Below are 8,563 nucleotides of genomic sequence, written 5' to 3'. Positions count from 1 at the left end.
ACCAAAAACAAATCCAATACAAATAAGAATGAACAGTCAATGACCACTAATATCCCTCAATATCAATGGTCTTTACTCACCTATAAAAAGATACAGGATAACAGAACAGATAAGAAGACAGTATCCATCCTTCTGCTATATACAAGAAACACACTTCAACTTCAAAGACAAAGGATACCTCAGAGTTAACTGTTGGGAAAAGATTTTCCAATCAAATGGCCCTAAGAAGCAAACTGGTGTAGCCATCCTAATATCTACCAAATTATACTTCAAACTAAAATTAATCAAAAGAGATGAAGAAGGTCATTTCATATTCATCACAAGAAAAAAAATCCATCAAGATGCAGTCTCAATTCCAAACATCTATGCACCAAATTCAAAGGCACCCAAATTCCTAAAAGAAACATTACTAAAACTCAAATCACACATTAAAGTCCCACACATTTATAGTAGGAGAATTCAACACCCCACTCACACCACTGGACAGGACTACCAGACACTTAACAAAAAAGGAACAAACAGAACTTATGACTCAATTGGGTTTAACAGACATTTATGGGACATTCTATCCAAACACAAAAGAATATACCTTCTTTCAGCACAACATGAAACCTTCTCTAAAACAGACCACATACTCAGCAATACAGCAAAGCTCAATAGATAAAAAAATGGAATAATTCCTTATATCTTATCAGACAACCATGGCTTAAAATTAGAATTTAGCAACAACAAAAATTACAGAAACCTAACAAACTCATGGAAATCGAACAATGGTCAACTGCATCTCTTGTGGGTAAAGGAAGAAATAAAGAAAGAAATTAAAGACTGCCTAGAATTCAATGAAAATGAAGGCACAACATACCCAAACCTAGGAGACACTTTGAAAGCAGGCCTAAGAGGAAAATTCATAGCACTAAGTGCCCCCATGAAGAAAATGGAGAATAACCACACTAGAGAGTTAACAGAATACCTGAAAGCTCTAGAACAAAAAGAAATAAACTCACCCAGGAGGAGTAGATACAGGATATAACCAAATTGAGAGCTGAAATCAAAAAAGTAGAAACAAAAAAAGAATACATAGAATCAATGAAACGAAGAGTTGGTCCTTTGAGAAAATCAACAAGATAGACAAAATTTTATCTAACCTAACCAAAAGACAGAGAGGGAACATGCAAATTAACAAAATCAGAAATGAAAGGACGGCATAACAACAGACACTGAGGAAATCCAGGGAATCATCAGGTCATATTTTGAAAACCTGTACTCCACAAAATTCAAAATTCTAAAGGAAATGGACAATTTTCTGAATAGATATAACTTACCAAAAATTTAATCTAGAACAGATAAGCAATTTAAATAGACTTGTAACCCTTAATGAAATAGAAGCAGTCATCAAAAGTCTCCCAACCATAAAAAGCCCTGTGACAGATGGCTTCAGTACAGAATTCTACCAGAACATCTAAGAAGAGCTAATACCAATACTGCTCAAATTATTCCATACAATACAAGCAGAAGGATCATTGCCAAACTCTTCTTATGGGGCTATAATTACTTTGTTACCAAAACCACACAAAGACACAACTATGATAGAAAACTTCAGACCTCATGAACATTGATGCAAAAAATACTCAATAAAATACTGGCAAATTGAATCCAAGAACACATCAGAAACATCATCCACCATAATCAAGTAGGCTTCACTCCAGAGATGCAGGGGTGGCTCAACATATGAAAATCCATCAGTGTAATCCACCACATAAAAAAGTGCAAAAGAAAAACCACAATTGATGCTGAAAAGCCTTCGACAAAATTCAACATGCCTTCATGATAAAGGTCTTGGAGAGATCAGGGATAAAAGGAACACACCTAAACATAATAAAAGCAATGTACAGCAAACCGATAGCCAACATGAAACTAAATGGAGAGAAACTCAATGTGATTCCTCTAAAATCAGGAACAAGACAAGGTTGTTATTCTCTTCACATCTCTTCAATATTGTACTAGAAGTTCTTGCTAGAGCAATAAGACAACAAAAGGAGATCAAGGGGATACAAATTGGAAAGGTAGAAGTCAAACTTTCACTATTTGCATAGGATATATTAGTTTACATAAGAGACTGAAGAATTCTACCAGGAAACTCCGACAGCTGATAACATCTTCAGCAAAGTGGCAGGATACAAGATTAACTCAAGGAAATCAGTAACCCTACTACATAGAGACAATAAAAGGGCTGAGAAAGAAATCAGAGAAATATCAATAGCCACAAACAACATAAAGTATCTTGGGGAAACTGTTACCAAACAGGTGAATGACCTGCATGAGATGAACTTTGAGTTATTAAAAAAAGAAATTAATATGCTTGCCAAAAAATAAGTGACACACTGGAAGACAAATGCCACACAATTTCAATTTTATGTGTAACCTAGAAATGATGAACTTATGGGAACAGAGAGCAGAATTGTGGCTATAAAGTGGGAGGTACCCTTGAATGAATTGGCACAGGAGACCACTTCCTGAACATAAGGCCAGTAGAACAGACACTGAGATTAACAACTAATAATTGGCATCTCCTGAAACTTAGAAGCTTCCTTAAGGCAAAAGACACAGCCAACAAGACAAAATGGCAGCCCACAGAATGGGAAAACATCTTCACCAACCCCACATCTGACAGAGGGTTGATTTTCAAAATAAACAAAGAACCCAAGAAACAAGTCACCAAAACACCAAACAATCCAGTTAAAAAGTTGGTTACAGAACTAAACAGAGAATTCTCAATAGAGGAATCTAAAATGGCAGAAAGACACTTAAGAAATTGCTCAACATCCTTAGCCATCAGGGAAATGCAACTCTAAACAACTCTGGGATACCATCTTATTCCTGTCAGAATGGCTAAAATAAAAAACACCAATGACAGTCTATGCTGGAGAGGATGTGGAGAAAGGGGAATGCTTCTCCATTGCTGGTGGGAGTGCAAACTTGTACAGAAATTTTGGAAATCAGTATGGCAGTTTCTCAGGAAAATGGGAACCAGTCTACCTCAATATCCAGCAATTCCACTCTTAGGCATATACCCAAAGGATGCACATTCATACAACAATGACATCTGTTCACCTATGTTCAGAGCAGCATTATTTGTAATAGCCAGAACCTGGAAGCAACCTAGATGCCCCTCAACTGAAGAATGGATAAAGAAAATATGGTACATTTGCACAATGGAGTACTACTCAGTGGGAAAAAAACAAATTTGCATGCAAATGGATGGAACTGGAAGAAGCCATCCTAAGTGAGGTAGCCCAGTCACAGAAAGACAAAGATGGTATGTACTCACTCATATATGGATATTAGACATAGAGCAAAGGATTACGAGCCTACAAACCACACCTCTGGAGAGCTAGGATCAAGGAAGACACAAGAGAAACATACATGAGTGAAGGGGAAAGGCACAGAGCGCCTGAAAAAATTGGGAGCATGAGAGGAGAGGGAGTGTGGTAGGAGAAAGAGGAGGGTGGAAGAGTAGCAGGGAGGAGAACATGAGGTATCAGAAGGATTGAGTGGGGAGATGAATAGAGGAGAGCAAGAAAAGAGACACATCAATAGAAGTAGCCATTATAGGTTTAAAGAGAAATCTGGCACTAGAGAATTGTACAGAGATCCACAAGGATGACTCCAACTAGGAATCTAAGCAATAGTGGAGAGGCTACCTTAAATTTATTCCCCCTATATTGAGAAAGATGACTACCTTAAATGCTGTACTAGAGCCTTCATCCGATAGCTGATGGAATCAGAAGCAGAGATCTATAGCTAAGCAGTTAGCCAAACTCTTGGTATCCAGTTTCAGAGAGGGAGGAGTGGACTAACAAAGAGGTCAAGACTATGCTGGGAAAACCCACAGAAACAGCTGAACTGAGAAGTGGGAACCCATGGACCCCAGTCTGACAGCTAGGGAACCGACATAGGACCAAACTTGGCCCCCTGAACATGGGTGTCAGCTATGAGCACTGCACAGTCTATGAGGCCTCTGGCAGTTGAACCAGGATGTATAGTCCATGAACAGACTTTGGGAGCCTATTTCCCATGGAGGGATACTGTCTTGGCCTAGAGACACAAGGGAGGGCCTAGGTCCTGCTCCAAATGACTTTACAGATTTTGGTGATATTTCATGGAAGGCCTCACCCTCCCTGGGGAGTGGATGGGGCACAAGAGAGTATTGGAGGAGGAGGGAACTGAGATTGATATGTAAAGTAAGATTGTTTCTAATTCAAATAAAATTTACAAAATAAAGATATTAACATATAAGTTCAATCGTTTTCTCTACATGAAAAAACCTAATGTTTTAACATGCAACGTTTCATATAATCAATAATAATTAAAACTAAACACGACTTATGTTTCACCCTAGAGCAGAAGCATGTCTCATCAACAAATAGTTCTGGCAACATTGGATTCCACATGTGGATTCCACTAGATTATTCTTTCAAAATTCCCTACTTCACAGGAAAGTCTGTCAGATATGGTAGGGCTATAAGCCAAAGATGGATACCAATGTTACAGAGGATCCTTGATGGCTCTACAGGCATCCAGCTGTTTCTGTCATTCCTCACATTTTTGGAAGCCATTTGCCTGTGCTTTCTGCTTACTCAGGTAATATTATTTCCTTCTGAGGTCTTTGATGGAGTTGAAAATTAGATAGTTATAATTATATGTTTTCTTAGTTGTGATAAAAATGTTTATCAGACATAAAACTTTAGATTTACCAGGATAGGACAGACAATTAAATATTTAATTTTGTCAAGTATAAGTAGACTAGATATTGTAAGTGTAAAATAAAAAAAAAACCTACTGTGGGACAGGCTGAAGAGATGGCTCAGCCATTAAAGTTGAGGATCACAACCAAAACTTTCAGAACTATCCAAGGCTTCTTGTTTAAATTTTTGTTGTGTGAGAAACTTTAAGACATTAGCAATGGAATAATGCCTGATAATCTGGGATGGTATTCTAGTCAGCTTCTTCATTTCTCCCTCTAACAAAGTGGGCTCCAGTCAAACAGAAGCCTATTCAGTGTTTCAACAGTCAATGGGTATGTATATTTCCACCTTTTTTGGTTTTCTTGTGGCTGCTATTTGTTTTGTTTGTTGTTGTTGTTCAAATTTTATCTTCTCCTAAGTATAGGAAGGAGTGATCAGTGACTATAAATATTATCCACTAAAGATACCTGAGGTAAATTGGTCATACAAAGGTCCCAGATAATTACTATGTCTTTAATGAGTTATACAGGATCTGGACTCCCATGGGATGTTGGGCCCTTAAGGCCCAGGAATGGGAACAGTGGGGGTGTGAGTAGTGATGGGACAGATAGATGATTTGTAAAGAGGCCACCAGTTTCTGTGCCTGCAAATAAAATAAGGGTGAGCAGAATCCTAAACTAGAAGCTTTGACTTAGCCTCATCAGAGCTGGGTACATTCAGGAAAATAAGCTGGTATCTAGCTGTCAATCCAAATGAAAATTCAGTGTCATGCATAATATTTCTTCAGGTATATTACAATATTTTTCTTTTCTCTGTCTCCCAAGACTTCACCATACTGTATAAGTATTTTCTTCATGGTCATTATACAATGGTTTTCATATTGATGCATTCATTACAAATTACTCATTATGTAATTTTCTTTCAGTATCACACCATTTCAACACAGGAACAGCACTGACAGATGGAGTTCACTGATGTATTGCTGAACAATTGTTTACTATACTTTCCCCTGTGGAGTCTTAGCAAACTCTGAGCAATGTCCTACCCAAGATAATGATTCATTTTCTTTGCACAAGCTCACAAACCTGTGTTTTAGTGGTAACATCTGTGTTTACTCCTAAGTCAGTCCATCAAGGAAGACATTAATATCATCTAGGTGTTCATGTAGAAGTACAAGAACTATTCATTCAAACTCAGTGCTTCTACAGAATTCAAAATGATTAGGCAAGTGTACTAAATGTTAAAAACATATCCCTTGGGATGTCTATTTGCCGTTTAATTTGAGAACGGTGGGCTGTTATATCTAAAACAGTGTGAAGTACATTGGCCCATCAGTGGTAACAGGTGATGATGATTTATCAGGCTTGTATTCTTTGCACACATGCCTACCTAATGCAAAGGTACTGTTCATTTATAGAAGACGAAACTGGGCACAGTGGCACATGCCTGTAATGCCAGTGCCCAGGAAGCTGAGGAGTGCTGCATGTTTGAGGCCAGTCTTGGATACATAAGGAGAGCATCTTTTTAAATGGTCCATAATATTTTCCTGCATGTTTTCTTCTTCTGCAATGCTAATCCACATGTCTATGTGTGCAGACTCTGAATTCAGCTTTTTAAAAATACTGTTAGAACATGATGATGTAAGCAGTCAGACTTGGATGCAGCATTTCAGAGAAACTTGCTTAGACCTCTTGATATTTCTCCTCTTTTGTCAGCATTGAGATACGATAGTTTCATTAGCCATTGTTGTACAGAATCACAGGATAATGTGGTGTGTGTGTGTGTGTGTGTGTGTGTGTGTGTGTGTGTGTGTGTGTATACTCACCTAATTTTAATTAGAAAGAAGATTATTTTGCATGTTAATCCCAGGTCCCTAGCCTCCTCTTCTCCCCTGTCCAGCAACTAATACCCTACCTATCACATACCCGTTCTGCTCCCCAGGGAGCGTGAGGCCTTCTGTAGGGGGTCTTCAAAGTTTGCCATATCCTTTGGGATAAGGCCTAGGCCAAACCCCTTGTGTCTAGGCTCAGGAAGTATCCCTCCATGTGGGAATGGCTCCCAGAGTCTATTCCTATTCTAGGGATAAGTACTGATCCACTACAAGGGGCACCATAGATTTCCAAGGTCTCCTCACTGATACCCACATTCAGGGGGTCTGGATCAGTCTCATTCTGGTTTCCCAGCTATCCCTCTGGGTTGGGGACCAAGAGTTCTACCTTGTTCAGGTAAGCTGTTTTTGTGGGTTTCATCATCCTGGTATGGACCCCTATGCTCATCAGTCCTCCTTCTCTGCAACTGGATTTCAGTTCAGTTCAAGGTTTAACTGTGGGTGTCTGCTTCTACTTCCACCAGCTGTTGGGTGAAGGCTCTAGAATTGCATATAAGTTAGTTATCAATCTCATCAGAAGTGGGCATTTAAGGTAGCCTCTCCTCTGTTGCTTAGATTGTTAATTGGTGTCATCTTTGTAGCTCTCCAGACATTTCCCTAGTGCCTGATTTCTCTTTAAACCTATGTTTCCCTCTATTATATTATCTCTTATCTAGCTCTCTTCTGTTCTTCCCCCAACTCAACTTCCCTGCCCCATCATGTCTTCCTCAACTCTCCTCTTCTCCTCTTCTCCAGCAAATTGTTCTTCTCTGACCTTGCTTTTCCACTGACACAATGCCTTCTGAAATGGTAAACCAGCCCATATTAAATGTTTTCCTTTATAAGAGTTGCCATGCTCACAGTGTTTCTTCACAGCAACAAAACCCTAAAAGACAGAAGTTGGTACCAGGGATTGGGGGATTGCTGTGGTAGGCTGAAGCATGTTTTAGTTTAGAGGAATATGGACTTTGGGACTTTGAATGAAATAGCAGTTGGACAATTTAAGTGGTTTTAAATATGCCTTTCTAGTAAGAACATGGAAGGCAGTGGTTTTGAAGGTGATTTGAACTGTGGGATCCTGGGTCAAGAGATTTCAGAGACGAATGCTACAAATGTGCCTAGACACTTTGATATTTTGGTGAACAATGTGGCAGTATTTTTGCCCTTGTCTTAAAAGTTTGCCTGAGGCTAAAGTGAAGAGTTTTGGATTAATTGCATTGGCAAATGAAATTTCAAACTGGCTAGTACTGACTCTGTCATGAGGCTATTAGTGATAACACTAATGAAGATTTATAGAAGAAGAAGAAGAGGAAGAAAAACAAGAAGAAGGAGAGGAAGAAGAAGAAGAAGAAGAAGAAGAAGAAGAAGAAGAAGAAGAAGAAGAAGAAGAAGAAGAAGAAGAAAGCTGAGCAAATAAAAACAGAAATGTACAATTAGAGGAAGAAAGGAGCATCAGGAAGTGTAATAGAACTAAATCCTGTGTTCAAGGACATAAAGAAATTTATATCAGGATTAAAGAAAATCCTGATATAAAATAGAATAATGGGAATGGTGACCTCAAGGTATGATCCCACCATACTAAATTTCCAATTTGTAAAGAATTAATCCCAGCACTCAGAAGGCAGAAGCTGAGAGATCTCTGATTTTGAAGCCAGCCTAGTCTCTATAACAAGTTCAAGGAGAATCAAGCTTATGTAGGGAAGGAAACCATGGAAAAGGGAAAGCTCATGTAGATGTAATTGAGTAAGGGGATCATGTTTCAGCCCCAGAAATCAGCAGAACTTGGCAACTTTGGCCATGTAGTTCTGGCCAATGATAGAAGACCATGGTTATGGAATCTTTTTTCATACTTAAGGAAAACTGCTAAGGTAAGGTATGTGTCAGAGGTGTGTGCATGAATGTAGGCCCAGAGAGGCCATTGAATGAGACTGTGAAGGTGAAGCCTGGATTG

The sequence above is a fragment of the Cricetulus griseus genome, chromosome 7, assembly GCF_003668045.3.
Source record: "Cricetulus griseus strain 17A/GY chromosome 7, alternate assembly CriGri-PICRH-1.0, whole genome shotgun sequence".
In the NCBI taxonomy this organism is placed as follows: Eukaryota; Metazoa; Chordata; class Mammalia; order Rodentia; family Cricetidae; genus Cricetulus; species Cricetulus griseus.
This window is presented reverse-complemented; position numbering follows the sequence as displayed.